Genomic DNA, 19,151 nt, shown 5'->3' on the forward strand with positions numbered 1-19,151 from the left:
GGCGCCTGTAGTCCCAGCTACTCGGGAGGCTGAGGCAGGAGAATGGTGTGAACCCGGGAGACGGAGCTTGCCGTGAGCCAAGATTGCGCCACTGCACTCCAGCCTGGGCGACAGAGTGAGACTCCATCTCAAAAAAAAAAAAGCAATGAATTTCTGTATATTCTTCATGTAAATCACCAACTACAGTATTCACATGTTGCCACATTGCTCTATCAATCTCTCGCTATATATAGGTACATATTCTTCGTTTTGATCATTTGTTTCAGCAAAATTTGCAGTCATCATGGCCTTTACTTCTAAATAACTTCAAGTGTCTCCCAAAAGCAAGGACATTTTCTTACATAGCCACAACAACATGTGTTCTTTTATAAATGAACCTCAGTTTCAAAAAAAAAAAAAAAACTCAGTTTAAGAAAAACAAAATTAAAAATAAACTGAGGCAAATTAAATATTTTCTGTTTCAATAACTTGCACTCTGGGTTCAAAGACCTCCTTGCTCACTGAGGCTCACCTGCCCTGCCTGCCGCTCGTCCATACCCCCGAGCTGTGGCCCATCCCTGCTGGGGAACATTCCGGAAGACCCTTGACTCCTTGGCTCTGCTAAGCCTCAGCTTCCTGCTGGGGCTTTGAATGTCTTAGTGCCAATCTACACATTTCCTTCCTTCTCTGAAAGCCAACAAGTTGATCATTCAATTAACAGAACACTTAGATTACTGTCAACTTAAAGTTAACATCTTTATTTTATTACTGTAATAAGAAATTTTAAACTCTAAAGGTTTCAAATTATTTGTTCATAAAATCCCTTATGATTACCACTTATGTAAGCAGGGTCCATCTTTTAATTTAATAATTTTTCAACTGGAACAATTCATTCATTTCACGAGTATTTATCAAGCATCTACTATATTCCAGACATTTCTGGAATTAAAATAGCTAGTACAGGCCGAGCGCAGTGGCTCACACCTATAATCTCAGCACTTTGGGAGGCCGAGGCAGATGGATCACCTGAGGTCAGGAATTCAAGACCCACTTGGCCAACATGGTGAAACCTCGTCTCTACTAAAAATACAAAAAGTAGCCAGGAGCGGTGGCACGTGCCTGTGGTCCCAGCTACTTGGGAGCCTGAGGCAGGAGAATCACTTGAACTCAGGAGGCAGAGGTGCAGTGAGCCAAGATCGCACCACTGGTCTCCAGCCTGGGCGACAGAGCGAGACTCTGTCTAAATAAATAAATAAATAAATAAATAAATAAATAAATATATAAATAAATAAATAAAATAGCTAGTAAATTTGAACAACTACTGTGTCCCAGGTACTGGGACACCTAGGTTAATCCTCACAACGATTGCTATTCCAATTTTCCAGACGCATAAACTAAGAAGTAACCTGCCCAACACCCAGGCAATCTGCCTCCATCTGGAACCTGTGTTCACAGGCACCAGGTAACACTGCTGGGAGTGCCTCAGGGGAGGCTCTTCTGTGGGGCCAGCAAGGGCACCCACACTGCTGAAATAGAGGGGACTCTTGCCTTAGATGGGGCTGGTTGTTTGTGAAGGAAGGACTCCCCCAAAAGGCAATTCCATTTTCCCAGCTTCTGTGCTCTAGCAGATAAAATAGATAGCAGCAAGAAAATGGCACCTCTGTGTGTGTGTAATTGTTTCTGAAAATTTGACAATAGAGTCAGCCTTAACTTGGCTTCTAGGGCATTCTTGGTGTTTCTCTTCCCTCTGGTCATGCCTCCTCTGTCTCCTTCATCAGGCTTCACCCTGGTTTTCCATGTCCCAGGACCTCAAGGCTCTGTGCAGGTCCTTTTTTCCTCACGTCCTATCTGAGATTTAAATTCCCCTCTGTGGCCAGGTGTGGTGGTTCACACCTGTAATCCCAGCACTCTGGGAGGCTGAGGTGGGTGAATTGCTTGAGTCCAGGAGTTCGAGACCAGCCTAGCCAACATGGTGAAACCCCGTCTCTACTAAAAATACGAAAAATTAGCCAGGTGTGGTGGTGCGTGCCTGTAGTCCCAGCTACTCAGGAGGCTGTGGCAGGAGAATTATCTGAACCCTGTCTGGGCAACCAGAGTGAGACCCTGTCTCAAAAAAAAAAAAAAAAGCTGGGTATGATAGTTCACACCTGTAATCCCGGCACTTTGGGAGGCTGAGGCAGGTGGATCACCTGAGGTCAGGAGGTTCAAGACCAGCCTGACCAACATGGCAAAACCCTATCTCTACTAAGCACAAAAAATTAGCCGAGTGTGGTGGCGCATGCCTGTAATCGCAGCTACTTGGGAGGCTGAGGCAGGAGAATCACTTGAACCTGGGAGGCAGAGATTGTAGTGAGCTGAGATTGCGCCACTGCACTCCAACCTGGGTAACAAGAGTGAAACTCCTTTTCAAAAAAAAAATGTTTTTTTTGTAAAGACAAGGTCTCTCTATGTTGCCCAGGCTGGTCTTGAACACCTAGACTCAAATGATCCTCCTGCCTCAGCCTCTCAAAGTGCTAGGATTACAGGCGTGAGCCACCACACCCAGTTTAGGTTCTTAATATTTTACCCCAAACCTGGTCATCTCTAGAATTCTGTATCTCAGTGAATGGTAAGTCCATCCATCCACATGCTATCTTCCTCCTTCCCATCCATCCTCCATTCATCAAATCCTCTTACTTTTACCCCTTAAATATCTCTAAAATCTGCCATTTCTTGCCATTTCTACTGCTGCCTACCCCAGATAAAAGTCACCACCATCGATGGCAATGGCCTGCAATGGCCTTCTTTGTTTTCTTTTTTTTTTTTTGAGACGGAATTTCACCTTGTTGCCCAGACTGATCTTGGCTCACTGCAACCTCCTTCTCCCAGGTTCAAGTCATTCTCATGCCTCAGCCTCCCAAGTAGCTAGGATTACAGGCCCATGCCACCACGCCCAGCTAATTTTTATATGTTTAGTAGAGATGGGATTTCACCATGTTGGCCAGGCTGGCCTAGAACTTCTGACCACAGGTGATCCACCTGCCTCAGCCTCCCAAAGTTCTGGGATTACAGGCGTGAGCCACCGTGTCCGGCCACAATGGCCTTCGTAAATGTTCCCTGCATTCACTCTCGCCCTTTTCATATCCATTCACCAGAAGACTGACGGAGTGATCTTTTTAAACCCAAAATCTGATATCACACTCTTGCTTGAAACTTTTTAATGGATTATCACTGTTCTTAGGATATAAATCTTTGTTATGAAAAACTTGGCCAGGCACCATGGCTCATGCCTGTAATTCCAGCACTTTGGAATGCCAAAGAGATAGGATTGCTTGAGTCCAGGAGTTTAAGACCAGTCTGAGCAACGTAGTGAGACCCTGTCTTTATTTTTTTTGCTTTTTTGTGTGTTTTTTCATTTCTGCTTTTTTTTTTTTTTTAAGACAGAGTCTTGCTCTGTTGCCCAGGCTAGAATGCAGTGGCTTAATCTCAGCTCACTGAAGCCTCCACCTCCCAGGTTCAAGCAATTCTTCTACCTCAGCCTCCCAAGTAGCTGGGATTACAGGCACACACCACCACACCTGGCTAATTTTTATGTTTTTAGTAGAGATGGGGTTTCACCATGTTGGTCAGGCTGGTCTTGAACTCCTGACCTCAAGTAATCCACCCGCCTCGGCCTCCCAAAGTACTGGGATTACAGGAGTGAGCCACCACGCCTGGCCTTATTTCTTTTTGTATCTTTTTCCTTCTTTTTTTTTTTTTTAGTCTTTTATTTTCTACCCATCTCTCCATTTTTAAATATATATATATATATATAAATTTGAAAAAGAAAAAAAAATTTGTACACAAATATTCAGAGCAGGATTATTCACAATAGCTAAAAAGCGGAAACAACCTGAATGTCCATCAACTAATGATAAATAAACAAAATATAGCCTAGCTATACAGTGCAATATAATTTGGCCATGGAAGGAATGAGTATGAATACATGCTAGAGTGTGGATGAACCTTGAAAACATTATACTAAGTGAAAGAAGCAAGGCACAAAAGATCGCATACCATATCATTCCATTTATAGAAATGTCCAGAATAGGCAAATCCATAGAGACAGAAAGTAGATTGGTGGTTGCCTAAGGCTAGATGTTTGGGGGAAATGGAGCGTGACTGCTGAAGGCTGCAGGGTTGTTTTTTAGGGTGATGAAAATGTTCTCAAATTGACTGTGGTTATGTACAACTCTGTGAATATACTAAAAACCAATGAATTGTATTTTTTTCTTTTTTTAATTTCTTTTTTTTTTTTGAGAGAGAGAGTCTCACTCTATTGCCCATGCTGGAGCACGGTGGCATGGTCATAGCTCACTGCAGCCTCAACCTCCTGGGCTGAAGAGATCCTCCCAACTTAGCCTCCAGAGTAATTGGGAATACAGGTAGATACCACCATGCCTGGGTAACTTTTTAATTTTTCATAGAGATGAAGTTGCACTGTGTTGCCCAGGCTGATCTCAAACTCCTGGCCTCAAGCAATCCTCCCACCTTGGCTTCCCAAAGTGCTGGGATTATAGGCATGAGCCACCATGCCCGGCTGAATTGTACATTTTTTATTTATTTTATTTTATTTTTTTGAGACAGAGTTTTGCTCTCGTCCCCCGGGCTGGAGTGCAGTGGTGCGATCTCAGGTCACTGCAACCTCTGCCTCCCAGGCTCAATCAATTCTCCTGCCTCAGCCTCCCGAGTAGCTGGGATTACAGGCACCCACCACCACGCCTGGCTAATTTTTATATTTTTAGTAGAGATAGGGTTTCACAATGTTGGCCAGGCTGGTCTCAAACTCCTGACTTCAAGTGATCCACCCACCTTGGCCTCCCAAAGTGCTGGGATTACAGGCGTGAGCCACTGGGCCCCAGCCACAGCATTTCTTTTCTTTTATTTTCTTTTCTTTTTTTTTTCTTTTTGAGATGGAGTCTCTCTCTGTTGCCCCAGGCTGGAGTGCAGTGGCGTGATCTCAGCTCATTGCAACCTCCACCTCCTGGATTCAAGCGATTCTCCTGCCTCAGCCTCCCGAGTAGCTGGGATTACAGGCCTGTGCCACCATACCCAACTAATTGTTTGTATTTTTAGTAGAGACGGGGTTTCAGTATGTTGGCCAGGCTGGTCTTGAACTCCTGCCATCAAGTGATCCACCTGTCTCTGCCTCCCAAAGTGCTGGGATTACAGGCATGAGCCACCTCAACCGGCTACCAAATTGTGCATTTTAAATGTGTGAATTTTGTGGTGTGTGAATTATATCTCAAGAATGCTCTTACCAAAAAAAAAAAAAAAATCTTTATATGGCCTCTGAAAGCTTACTTCAACTGGACCTTGTCTACCGCACCTCACCTGGTCACCTTCACCTCATTCCACAAAGCACAGCCAATGTCATCTTGGTTCCTCCAATGCAACACACTCCAGCCCTCCTTCAAGCTTGGGCTTTTACACACCCCCCTTCTTAGAACACTCTTCTGCCTCTTCACATAATTCACTCCTCCACATCGGTATCACTTTCTCAAGGAAGCCTCCCTGCCCACCCACCATGCGTCATGATCAAGTTCCTCTTCTGGGCTCGCCAAAGCGCCCCTTTTACTTTGCTCTCTACCAAACGTCACTTTGTGATTATTTGGATCATGTCCGTCTTCCCCACTAGACTAGGCCCCATGAGGGCAGCTCCATGCCTGCTTTGCTCACTCTTGCACTTAACCCCTGTGCCTAGCCCTGGCCTAACACATGAGGAGGACTCCAGATATCTTGGTTGAATAATAAATGAGCAATATATTACTGTTTGCCCCTAACTTGGAAAACAAATGATAGGTTCAACAATTCTAGAGCTCCACAAATGACTCAACAAAAACATGTTCATAGGCACTCCCAACTTGAAATTAGAAGGTTGGAAACTCAGAGGACGGGACAGGCTTAGATAGAAACACTGGCCTCTTCCCAGGAAAGTTCTCCCCAGGAGGTGGGGAGCAAACTCTGAGCAGCCAATTCTTGGGAACTCATGACTAAGCTCTGTTGCTGTTTATCAAGATACACACTGACTCTCAGAAGTTCTAGCGTGAACCAAATCCTGCTTCAACCCTATGGACTTTCAGTGTAGGACTTTTTCTTTTTGTTGGTGATCGCACAGCCTACTGGTGGCTTAACCAATTACATTGCCTCAGCCCCTGTGACACTCCAGCTCCCCGTCCCCTTTATGATGCTTCAAGTATCAAAAAAGCAGAGAAAAATCATATATCATATATCAGAAAATCATATATCAACTTTTTTTTTGTTTTGAGGTCTTTCACACACTAAACTTATTTTAATCATAATTGTCAATTATAAATAAACATAATTACTATGTTCCTTTTTTGATGTCAAATTGTTGCAATTTGGCAGTGGCTTCCGTATCCTTCTACCATTGCTGGCCTAAAATCCTTGTGTTCTAGGCCCATTCCAAATTTTCCTTGTTCCAAGACACAGAATCAGCCACCGACTAAGAAGTCTCATTTCCTTTTGATGGGTGTACACGAGTGGGAGGTTGGTGGAAGAAATGCTGTGAATGGGCTAGGTGCAGTGGCCTAGCCTGTAATCCCAACACTTTGGAAGGCTGAGGCAGGCGGATCACCTGAGGTCAGGAGTTCGAGACTAGCCTCGCCAACATGGGGAAACCCCGTATCTACGAAAAATACAAAAAATCAGCTGGGCATGGTGGTGTGTGCCTGTAATCCCAGCTACTCAGGAGGCTGAGGCAGGAGAATTGCTTGAACCCGGGAGGTGGAGGTTGCAGTGAGCTGAAATCGTGCCACTGCACTCCAGCCTGGGCAACAGAGAGAGACTTCATCTCAAAAAGGAAAAAAAAAAAAAAGAAAGGAAAAGAAATGCTGTGGCCAGGGCGCAATGGCTCACGCCTGTAATCCCAGTACTTTGGGAGGCCAAGGCAGGTGGATCATGAGGTCAGGAGTTTGAGACCAGCTTGGCCATTATGGTGAAATCCCATCTCTACTAAAAATACAAAAATTAGCCAGGCGTGATGGCAGATGCCTGTAATCCCAGCTACTCAGGAGGCTGAGGGAGGAGAATCGCTTGAACCTGGGAGGCGGAGGTTCAGTGAGCCAAGATTGAGCCACTACACTCCAGCCTGGCAACAGAGCGAGACCCCATTTCAAAAAAAAAAGAAAAAGAAAAAGAAATGCTGTTAATGAACTATATTTTAGGGTCAGAGCCAGGAAATTATATTTCTCTTAAAGGTTATGGGTTCACAATAATGTTTCCAATTGAACTCTATGTTGTAATTTTTTTTCAATATAAAATATTTTCAGGCCAGGTCCGGTGGCTCATGCCTGTAATCCCAACACTAGGAGGCGAGACAGGAGAATTGCTTGAGACCCAGAGTTCAGGACCAGCCTGGGTAGCATACCGCACCCCCCCCGACTATAAAAGAAAAAAAAAAGATATAATTGTTTTCATTTATTTTATCTGCAATATTCCTGCATAGAGATTTAATCTTCACCCTCACTGTAATTGCATTTCCTTTACTAGCCCTCATTTGCCTTGCCAACCGCCATTATACCGTCCCTTTGCTGATGGTGATGTCTGTTGGCTTGGTCTCCTTGTTCTGGTTGACCAGACTATCCTCCTGTTATAAACAGCAGGAAACACAACGCCAAAACACACATACACACACATTGGAAGCCCACATGAATTTCACATGCATTGTTTGAGGCAGCCTCCTGAGAGCCAGTCACCCTTCCAAGACAGTGACTGCTTCGGGAGTAAACTCGTAACTGAGAGAGTCTAAGGGAACTTTGTTGTTTTACGGAGTTGACATTTGGGAAGTTTAAGGTCTTTATTGCTCTGACAGAGTATTTTAACTTAATTTTTTTTGTTGAGACAGAGTCTTGCTACGATGCTCAGGCTGCTCTCGAACTCCTGGGCTTGAGCGATCCTCCTGCCGCAGCCTCCTGAGCAGCTAGGATTACATAGGAGCACATCACCATACCTCGCTCTTTATCTTGCTTTTTGTCATTAGAAAAGTATCACACAAAGGAATTACAAAGAAGATCATTTCATTCAGAAATGTTGGAAACTACTGAAATGTATAAAGATGAAACTAAAAAACACTCCAATCTCATCATCCAGAAATAACTGAGGGCCAAGGCACAGTGGCTCGCATGTGTAATCCCAGCACTGTGGGCGGCTGAGGCAGGAGGATCACTTGAGCCCAGGAGTTCAAGACCTGCCTGGGCAATATAGGGAGACTCCATCTCTACAAAAAAACACAAAAATACAAAATTACAAAAGAAACAAATAACTGAGGCTAACATTTTGAAAAAAGAAGTAGGCCGGGTGTGGTGGCTCATGCCTGTAATCCCAGCACTTTGGGAGGCCGAGGTGGGTGGATTACCTGAGGTCAGGAGTCCAAGACCAGACCAACCAATATGATGAAACCCCGTCTCTACTAAAAATACAAAAATTAGCTGGGCATGGTGGCACATGCCTATAATCCCAGTTACTCGGGAACTGAGACAGGAGAATAGCTTGAACCTGGGAGACGGAGGTTGCAGTGAGCCAAGGTCGTACCATTGCACTCCAGCCTGGGCAACAAGAGTGAAACTCCATCTCAAAAAAAAAAAAAAGTACTGAGAATATGAAAACCCTTTTTTTTTCTAGATCCATCAATGCCTCTTGAAGAGAGTATCAAAAATCAATATGAAACTGAAAGAGCTACTGAACTGCAGACAAAAATTGCATCAGATACATGAGAGATTTCTCTAAAGGTTAAAAAAATGTGAGAAATATTAAGAGTCAATTGCCTGGTGTGGTGGCTTGCACCTATAATCCCAGCTACTTGGGAGGCTGAGGCAGAAGAGTCCCTTGAGCCCAGAAGTTAGAGTTTACAATAAGTTCTGATTGTACTACTGCACTCCAGCCTGGGCCACAGGGCAACAAGACTCCGTCTCAAAAAAAAAAAAAAGAGTCAGTTGTACTATTCTGCTTTGTGGTTTTGTGTATTAATCCACAATTTATAGAGGTTTAATGAAAAGTCATCAGTGTTGGTAGAATGCTGATTTAAATGTATTTATGAGAAAATGTCACCTTGTCACCTGAGTGAGTTAAAACACACTTACAATCAAAATGGCAGGGTAAAAACCGTGGGCTCCAAAGTTCATGCTTTCCTTAATTTCTTTTCTTTTTAAAAAACATTTTTGGCCAGGCGCAATGGCTCACGCCTGTAATCCCAGCACTTTGGAAGGCCAATGTGGGTGGATCACAAGGTCAGGCGATTGAGACCATCCTGGCTAACACAGTGAAACCCTGTCTCTACTAAAAATACAAAAAAATTAGCCGGACATGGTGGCGGGTGCCTGTAGTCCCAGCTACTCAAGAGGCTGAGTCGGGGAATCTCTTGAACCCGGGAGGTGGAGTTTACAGTGAGCTGAGATCGTGCCACTGCACTCCAGCCTGGGTGACAGAGCGAGACTCAGTTGCAAAAAAAAAAAAAAAAAAAAAAAAACTGGCAGGTAACTGTATTTTGTTTTATTCTTAACTAATGTTTCTTTTTTTCTTAATCCAGTGAAATTTAGCAATGGGGGGTTGTATACCAACTTCAGTGACACTAATGTTAATAAGTTCTGATGACCTACCACCATCGGACCAGCCTAATGTTTCTTAATGAGAAACATTTCTTTCTGGGTGGTTAAACTTAGTCAACCGTCTCATAAAAATCAGAAGACTCCTCTGTTGCCTAACTAAGCAATCAAAAAACCAATTTTTTAATTAAAAAAAACAAAGGTTTAAGATTCAAGCCTACTTTTAGGCTCATCCTCTAAGAGAAATGAGTAAGCAAAGGCTGAGCTATAATCACAACATCCAGAGCTGCACTCAGTCCCGAAGCACCAGAACACACACACGGCTGCCTGAGCTCCTCGAGTGCCCCTGTTGCCGCCACTGTTACCAGAAAGAAAAAAATGAGGTTGGTTCGCCTGGCAAGTAACAAACGACTTGCCATGAGAACACAGGGTTTTTTGTTGGGCTTTTTTGTTTGTTTTCGGCGGGGGGGTTTGAGACAGAGTCTCACTCTGTTGCCCAAGCTGGGGTGCGGTGACGTGATCTCAGCTCACTGCAACCTCCACCTCCTGGGTTCAAGCGATTCTCCTGCCTCAGCCTGCCGAGTAGCTGGGATTACAGGCATGTGCCACCACACCCGGCTAATTTTGTATATTTAGTACAGATGGGGTTTTGCCATGTTGCCCAGGCTGGTCTTGAACTCCTGACCTCAGGTGATCCACCCACTTCAGCTTCCCAAAGTATTGGGATTACAGGCATGAGCCACCGCGCCTGGTCGGAGAACGCAGGTTTTGATCAGTAGGAGTTTTACTCGGCACAAGTAAGGAGGACACTGGGCGTGTTCTCCAAAGCAGTGTCTCCCTGAGGGAAAGTAACGGAAAGGTTTTCCAGGGTGATAGAAATAGGAGAGGGTGCATCATCGCTTGTAGAGGAGGGGTCCCAATTGTCCAGATGCAGTGAGGCATCATGCCAGCCCATAGGTTACACGTGATGGTAATGAAGCCGTTGCTCCTGCTGGGGTGCAGACTCTAGCACAGTCGTGAGGAAAGTTCACTCTGGTTCCTCTAAGAGTTGGGGGTCTGTCAGGAGCTGGTTCCAACCAACAAGGGGACCACATTCCACATAGGGTTTAGGGAAAACAGGCTGCAGGGCAGGAGGCTATAGACTGGCTGAGTGCTCGAGTTGACTAAACCCCTATAATCCTTGGAGACCCTTCCTGTCTGCTTACAGCACCTCCCCATACCCCCAACACGGCCACAGCAATGAAGGGCCCAGCAAGGCACCCCCAGAACATTGTTCCAGCCCCAGCAGAGCATCCTTCACTCCTCTCTTTCCCTCGCTCCTCCATCCAATCATCAAGTATGTCCAAAATCCACTCCTCCCCCAGAGCCAAGTCTCCATCTCCTCTCACCAGGATTACAGTGTCGGCCTCCAAACAGATGCCTCCTCCTCTACTCCCTCCTGTTCCTCCGCCTACAGTCTCTCAACACAGCAACTATGCTGATTACTTGAAAATGAGGGCCTGGTGCGGTGGCTCATGCCTGTAATCCCAGCACTTTGGGAGGCCGAGGCAGGTGGATCACCTGAGGTCGGGAGTTCGAGATCAGCCTGAGTAACATGGAGAAAACCCATCTCTACTAAAAATACAAAATTAGCTGGGCATGGTGGTGCATGCCTGTAATCCCAGCTACTCAGGAGGCTGAGGCATGAGAATCGCTTGAACCCAGGAGGTGGAGGTTGTGGTGAGCCGAGATTGTGCCATTGCACTCCAGCCTGGGCAACAAGAGTGAAACTCCGTCTCAAAAAAAAAAAAAAAAAAATAGAATGTCAGACACTGGCCCTGTGCTTAAAACCTTTCATGGGGTGGGATCTCACTCAGAGTAAGAGTTATAACCTTACAGGGGCCCACAAGACCCCTTTCTCTCTAACTTCATCTCCTCCCACTCTTCCCTGCAGCCCCTACTCAGCCCCTCCAGCCCCTGCGGTCCCTGGTGCAGGCCAAGCACACTCTAGGCATAGGGCCTTGGCACTGCCCACCCCTCCAGTGTTCTACCCCCAGATACCTGCTTGCCTGATGCCCTCATCTCTGGCAAGTCTCTGCTTATTTCTCAGTTCCCTCCCCTCCCATCCCCTCCCCTCCCCTCCTCTTCCCATCGTCTTCCCCTCCCCTCCCCTCCCCTCCCCTCCCTCCCTCCCTCCCTCCCTCCCTCCCTTCCTTCCTTCCTTCCTTCCTTCCTTCTCTTTCTTTCTCTTTCTTTCAATGGAGTTTCGCTCTTGTTGCCCAGGCTGCAGTGTAATGGCACAATCTTGGTTCACTGCAACCTCCGCCTCCCAGCTTCAAGCAATTCTTCTGCCTCAGCCTCCCGAGTAACTGGGATTACAGGTGCCCGCCACCATGCCTGGCTAATTTTTTTGTATTTTTAATAGAGATGGGGTTTCACCGTGTTGGCCAGGCTGGTCTTGAACTCCTGACCTCAGGTAATCCGCCCACCTCGGCCTCCCAAAAGTGCTGAGATTACAGGCATGAGCCATTGCACCTGGCTTTTTTTTTTTTTGAGTTTCACCCTTTTTTTGGGGTCTCACTGTTACTCAGGCTGGAGTGCAGTGGTGCAATCACAGTTCACAGCAGGCTAGGCTTAAGTGATCCTCCCATCTCAGCCTCTAGAGTACCTGGGACTATAGGTGCACACCACCACACCCAGCTAATTTTTTTGTATTTTTTTTAGAGATGAGGTTTTGCCACGTTGCCCAGGCTGGTCTCAAACTCCTGGGCTCAAGCAATCAGCCTCAGCCTCCCAAAGTGCTAGGATTACAGGCATGAGCCACTGACCCCAGCCTATTTCTGTTTCTTAATGAGATCTTCCAGGACCACCCTATTTAAAATTTCAACCCACCCTACTACCCTCCTCTCCACACTCCTACTTCCTGGATTCCCAATTCTCCTTCCCTTCCCTTCCCTTCTACTTTTCCTTTTATGCCCCCTTAGTGCTTATCACTTTTTAACATAATGTATCATGGCGGGGCAAGGTGGCTCACACCTGTAATCCCAGCACTTTGGGAAGCCAAGGTGGGCGGATTACCTGAGGTCAGGAGTTCCAGACAGTGTCGCCAACATGGTGAAACCCCTGTGCTCTACTAAAAATATGGAAATTAGCTGGGTGTGGTGATGCATGCCTGTAATCCCAGCTACTTAGGCGGCTGAGGCACAAGAATCACTTGAACCTGGGAGGTAGGGGTTGCAGTGAGCCAAGATCGCACCACTGTAATCCAGCCTGGGTGATAGAGGGAGCCTCCATCTCAAAAAAAAAAAAAAAACAACATAATGTATCACTTGTTATGTTTACTGTTTATTCTGAGTGTCTGCATCACTAAAACATAAGCTCTACTAAGAAGGGAATTGTTGTTTTGTTCACTAATGTATCTGCTGGCACATGGTAGGCACTCGATATATATTTGTTGAAATTGGTCAATGCTCATGCCACAGCAATTGGCAAATAATTTGAACATATTGCCTGAAAATATCCTATAAAACTATCCTATAAAAGATAGTCAAAGGAAAAAGAAACAATGAAGCACATCATGGAGAAATGATTGTGGTTAGCAACGATCAACTCTTTATATTCAAAATGATTATGCAGGTCGAGCACAGTGTCTCATGGCTGTAATCCCAGCACTTTGGGAGGCCAAGGTGGGTGGATCACCTGAGGTCAGGAGTTCGAGACCAGCCTGGCCAACATGGTGAAACCCCATCTCTACTAAAAATACAAAAATTAGCCAGACATGATGGTGGGCGCCTATAATCCCAGCTACTTGGGAGGCTGAGGCAGAAGAATCACTTGAACCCGGAAGACAGAGGTTGCAGTGAGCCAAGATCACACCACTGCACCCAGTCTCAAAAAAAAAAAAAAAAAAAAAGAGGCCGGGCGCGGTGGCTCACGCTTGTAATCCCAGCACTTTGGGAGGCCGAGGCGGGCGGATCACGAGGTCAGGAGATTGAGACCACGGTGAAACCCCGTCTCTACTAAAAATACAAAAAATTAGCCGGGCATGGTGGCGGGCGCCTGTAGTCCCAGCTACTCGGAGAGGCTGAGGCAGGAGAATGGCGTGAACCCGGGAGGCGGAGCTTGCAGTGAGCCGAGATCGCGCCACTGCACTCCAGGCTAGGTGACAGAGCAAGATTCCGTCTCAGAAAAAAAAAAAAAAAAAAAAGAGAGAAATCTCTGATTTGGTTAGAATGATGGAGTTAAATGCACAAAATATCAAGCATCAATTTAATTGGAGAAGAACTGAAACTCGTCAAAAATAGAGATGATAATTTCCAGAAGGCCATAGCTTGTCCCTTGATTTCCTGCTTGTGTTTTGGTAAACGCCATACTCCACACCTCATGGGCAAGTCATTAGAAGCCACAAGGGAACAGGACAACCAGCCTCCTTTCAGGCTGGCTGAATGAGGGGCTCTTTCATCTTTTTGTTCTGGCGGAGATCTTGGCAGCCACAGGCTCACAGCACCCTCTGCTGTTAAATTGCAAAGGATGGTGCCTGAGTTTTGAGACTGAGACTGCTAAAGGATTCTGGTCTGGGGCAGGAAGAAAATTACATGAGCCAAAGATATTCAAAATTGTTTTAATATCTCTAAATAAGTAAATAAAGAGCCAGGTGTGGTGGTGACCAGTTATAGTCCTGGCTACTCGACAGACTGAGGTGAGAGGATCGCTTGAGCCCGGGAGTTTGAAGCCAGCCTGGGCAACATAGCAGACCCCGTCTCTAAAAAAAATAAATGGGGCTCATGCCTGTAATCCCAGCACTTTGGGAGGCTGAGGTGGGAGGATTGCTTAAGGCCAGGAGTTCGAGACCAGCCTGGGCAACAGAGAGAAGCCTCATCTCCACACACAAAAAAAAACTTTTTAAATTAGCTGGACATAGTGATGTGAACCTACAGTTTCAGCTACTCCGGGGGCTGAGGCAGGAGGATAGATGGAGCCCAGGAGTTCGAAGATACAGTGAGCTATGTTGTGCCACTGCACTCCAGCCTGGGTGACAGAGCAAGACCTCATGTCAAAAAAATGTTTAATGTTCTTAATTGATTAATTTTTAAAAAAATTGTTTTCATGCAAAACTTCAGGATGGGTTAATTTTGCTGGTGACAGGTAGCAATGATAAAGCAAAGAAAAATTATGCAGCTAAACTTTTTCACCAAGGCAGATTTTCAGCCTTTTCCAAGCCAAGTGGAAATCCCCAATTCACCCCCACTGAGGTTCCAAAATCAGGAAAAACACACTTTCTAGCAGTGTTAGTGAAACTCATGTAACACTGTCCCCATTGAGATCGAGCCCTGAGTAACAAAAAGCAGGAGACAAACAGGCTTAGAATTATATATAGGGGGTTAGGGGCATAGCTTTCAGACCCCATAAGGAATAAACCTCTAGCTTTTCAGTTCCAGCATTTTAATACGCCTACCTGCCCTAACAGAGGTAAAATTAGAGGCTACATGGCAACATTACAATGGAAGGTTTTTACTTCTATTTATAATTTGCTTATTTGGTTATTTCTCCTTACCAAAAGCACAAGACAGCCTCAATATCCTTAAATGCCCCAAGTCCTAAAATTACTTATTTAACCCTGAGAGATCTAGTTTATAAGATAGAACAGCTATCAGCCATGTACCATTTGTGTGCTCTTTTTTCTTTAAGTCAATCAATTTTTATTCAAGGAATTCCATTTGTGTTGTAATTTCTTCCACTGTCCATCAAGGTCACTTTAGATCCTCTAAAGAGCTGGAGTCAAAAGATTTATCTTCAAATTAGCCCTTTTTAATGAAACTGATGCTTATTTTAATCCAGTTGTCCTGTCAGCCCATAATTCTTTTTTTTTTTTTTTTTGCTTCTGTCATCTTCTTTTAATATAGATATACTGAAGAAGACTTCAAAATTCACCAAGAATCTTTGGAATCTAATTTCTTCCTTTTTTTTTTTTTTTTTTTTTTTGAGATGGAGTCTCGCTCTATTGCCAGGCTGGAGTGCAGTGGCATGATCTTGGCTCACGGCAACCTCCGCCTCCCAGGTTCAAGTGATTCTCCTGCCCCAGCTTCCCGAGTAGCTGGAATTACGGCGTGCCCCACCGCACCCAGCTAATTTTTGTGTTTTTAGTAGATAAGGGGTTTCACCATGTTGGCCAGGATGGTCTCAATCTCTTGACCTCGTGATCCGCCTGCATTGGCATCCCAAAGTGCTGAGATTACAAGTGTGAGCCACCGCGCCTGGCCACAGGATCTAATTTCTTCAACCAATTTACTTTAAGGTCATTTTTAGTGTAGGTGGATCTGCCTGATTCTCAATTTGACACCCTCTCTAAACATGAATTTAGTTCAAATCATATTCATTCCTAAGCGATCGCACTCAAGAATAGTACAGATGTGTGGAATATGCCAATACCTTTAACTCCAGACATCATGTTCTCAAGATAAAAGCCTTTAAAACAAAAAGCCATCCTATGTATCAAGTCAACATGAAATTGGAATATAAAATTAATACAGCTGAGGATTTCCCTCATATCCCATGCTGTTTAACTATTTTACAGTCCTAGAATCAACTTTTTTTTTTTTTTTTTTTTTTTTTTTTTAGACAGAGTCTTGCTCTGTTGCCCAGGCTGGAGTGCAGTGGCTCAATCTCGGCTCACTGCAAGCTCCGCCTCCCGGGTTCACGCCACTCTCCTGCCTCAGCCTCCCGAGTAGCTGGGACTATAGGCTCCCGCCGCCACGCCCAGCTAATTTTTTGTATTTTTAGAAGAGACGGGGTTTCACCATGTTAGCCAGGAACCTTTTTTTTTTTTTTTTTTTAAATTAAGAGACAGGGTCTGTCTTTGTTACCTAGGCTGCAGTACAGTGGTGCCATCAAAGGTCAGTGCAGCCTCCGACTCCTGGGCTCAATTCTCTTTCCTTAGCCTCCCCTTCCTGAGTAGCTGCAACTACAGGCACATGCCCTGATACCCAGCTAATTTTTAAATTTTTGTGGAGATGAGGTGTTACTTTCTTGCACAGGCTGATCTTGAACTCCTGGCTTAAAGCAATACTCCCACCTCAGTGTGGGGATTGCAGGCATGAGCCACTGTGCCTGGCCTGGAACCAAGCTTTATGGCTATCAATACTCCCATCAGTTAACTGTCTCAGGTATCAAAATATCCTTTCTTATATGTATCAAAACTCATGCTGAACAATGTGTTCTGGGTTGCAAAAGAGGATTTATTTTTTGCACCTACCCATAAGTCTTTGTCCATAAGTTAAACAAAAACATACATAAGTGCAGTGTGTGCTCTTTTTAAGTACATTAGTAGACATACTACTGAGAGGCCACAGTGCACAGGGGTTAGGTGAGTGGACTTGGGAGCCAGATTGCTAGTTCAAAGATGTACCCTTCCATTTACTAAGCGACTATAAGCAAACTCCTTCTCTTGTTGTCTCAGTATCCTCAGCTGTGAAATGGGGATGACATTAAGACCTATTTCGGCTGGGCGCAGTGGCTCAAGCCTGTAATCCCAGCACGTTGGGAGGCCGAGGTGGGTGCATCACGAGGTCGGGAGATGGAGACCATCCTGGCTGACACGGTGAAACGCTGTCTCTACTAAAAAACAAAAACAAAAACTTAGCCAGGCGCGGTGGTGGGCGCCTGTAGTCCCAACTACTTGGGAGGCTGAGGCAGGAGAATGACGTGAACCCAGGAGGCGGAGCTTGCAGTGAGCCAAGATCGCGCCACTGCACTCCAGCCTGGGTGACAGAACGAGACTCCCTATCCAAAAAAAAAAAAAAAAGACCTATTTCATGGGGGTTGTTATGACGATTAAATGAGTTAATTTTTACAATGTGCTCAGAACAACGCCTGGGAGAACTATATAAGTGTTGGTTTAATGCCAACCAATAATTAAATTATGCCAAATAATAATACAATAAAAATTACATGGTGGTTTGAAGTCGGCTTTTCACTATTTAGACTTGCAACTGACAGATGTTTTTTGTTTTGTTTTGTTTCGAGATGGAGCTTTGCTTTTGTTGCCCAAGAGTAGGAGTGCAGTGGCGTGATCTTGGCTCACTGCAACCTCTGCCTCCTGGGTTCAAGCGATTCTTCAGCCTCAGCCTCCCAAGTAGCTGAGATTACAGGCGCCTGCCACCACACCAGCTAAATTTTGTATTTTTAGTAGAGACAGGGTTTCGCCACATTGACCAGGCTAGTCTTGAACTCCTGACCTCAGGTGATCTGTCCACCTTGGCCTCCCAAATTGCTGGGATTACAGGCGTGAGCCACTGTGCCTGGCCTTGACAGAGGTTTTTAATGAATCATATCTTCTTGTTTGTCTTCATGAGGTCTCTTTCAGGCTGTTATGCCTTGGTCACCCTCTTCTGCTGAGGTCTAACAAAGGGTTTACTTTCTGCTAAGGGGAAGAAAAGTTGGCCTTATGGGGTCAGAAGAAATGGTTTAGCAGTGGTGGAAGAGGCTCTTAGAGTGTAAAGTGACACAAGCAAGTTTCATGTCAGTCTTATTCTTTGCTTCCTTGTAGCTGCCACATAAAAGGTGCCCAACATATGTATGGTTCATTGATGAATCCAGTAACCCCAAGACAATGGTCATCTTCTGTGGCTGGCAGACAATTCACAGCTCTGGAATTTCTATAAAGAAAAGGCTAGGATGGGCACGGTGACTCACGCCTGTAATCCCACCACTTTGGGAGGCCAAGGCAGGTGGATCACGAGGTCAGGAGTTCGAGTCCAGCCTGGCCAACATAGTGAAACCCCATCTCTACTAAAAATACAAAAATTAGCCAGGCGTGGTAGTACACACCTGTAGTCCCAGCTACTTGGGAGGCTGAGGCAGAAGAATCGCTTGATCCCAGGAGGCGGAGGTTGTGGTGAGCTGAGATTGTGCCACTGCACTCCAGCCTGGGAAACAGAGCAAGACTCCATCTCAAAAAAAAAAAAAAGAGAGAAAAGCCTGAAGTCGGGGTGCAGTGGCTCATGCCTGTAATCTCAGCACTTTGGGTATGTTTGCTTGTTTGTTTCTTTGAGATGGAGTCTCACTCTGTGACCCAGGCTGGAGTGCAGTGGCATGATCTTGGCTCACTACAACCTCCACCTCCCGGGTTCAAACGATTCTCCTGCCTCATCCTCCCAAGTAGCTGGGACTACAGGTGCACACCACAATGCCCGGCTAATTTTTGTATTTTTAGTAGAAACGGGGTTTCACTATGTTGGCCAGGCTGGTCTTGAACTCCTGACTTCAAGCGATCCTCCTGCCTCGGCCTCCCAAAGTGCTGGGATTACAGGCATGAACCACTACACCCGGCCATAATCTCAGCACTTTGGGAGACTGAAGCAGGAGGATTACTTGAACACAGTTGTAGACCAGCTTGGGCAACACAGTGAGACCCCTGTCTCTACAAAAATTTTAAAAATTAGGCAAATGTGGTGGCATATGCTTGTAGTCCCAACTACTCAGGCAGCTGAGGTGGAAGAATTGCTTGAGTCCAGGAGATCAAGGCTGCAGTGAGACATGATCACACGACTGTACACTGTACTCCAGCCTGGGTGACACAGTGAGACCCTGTCTCAAAAAAAAAAAAAGAGGGGG

The 19,151-nt window shown here is 45.4% G+C and overlaps 1 non-coding gene across 1 annotated transcript; it reads right to left on the bottom strand.

The window, feature by feature from the left end:
• Positions 1–16,709: 16,709 nt before the first annotated feature.
• LOC116476039 (small nucleolar RNA SNORA40) lies at positions 16,710–16,837 on the bottom strand. Its single transcript, XR_004250110.1, has one exon. It is a non-coding gene; the product is annotated as a small nucleolar RNA SNORA40 (small nucleolar RNA).
• Between the last annotated feature and the right edge of the window lie 2,314 nt (positions 16,838–19,151).

This window comes from Hylobates moloch, unplaced genomic scaffold, assembly GCF_009828535.3.
Source record: "Hylobates moloch isolate HMO894 unplaced genomic scaffold, HMol_V3 SCAFFOLD_10, whole genome shotgun sequence".
Lineage (NCBI taxonomy): Eukaryota > Metazoa > Chordata > Mammalia > Primates > Hylobatidae > Hylobates > Hylobates moloch.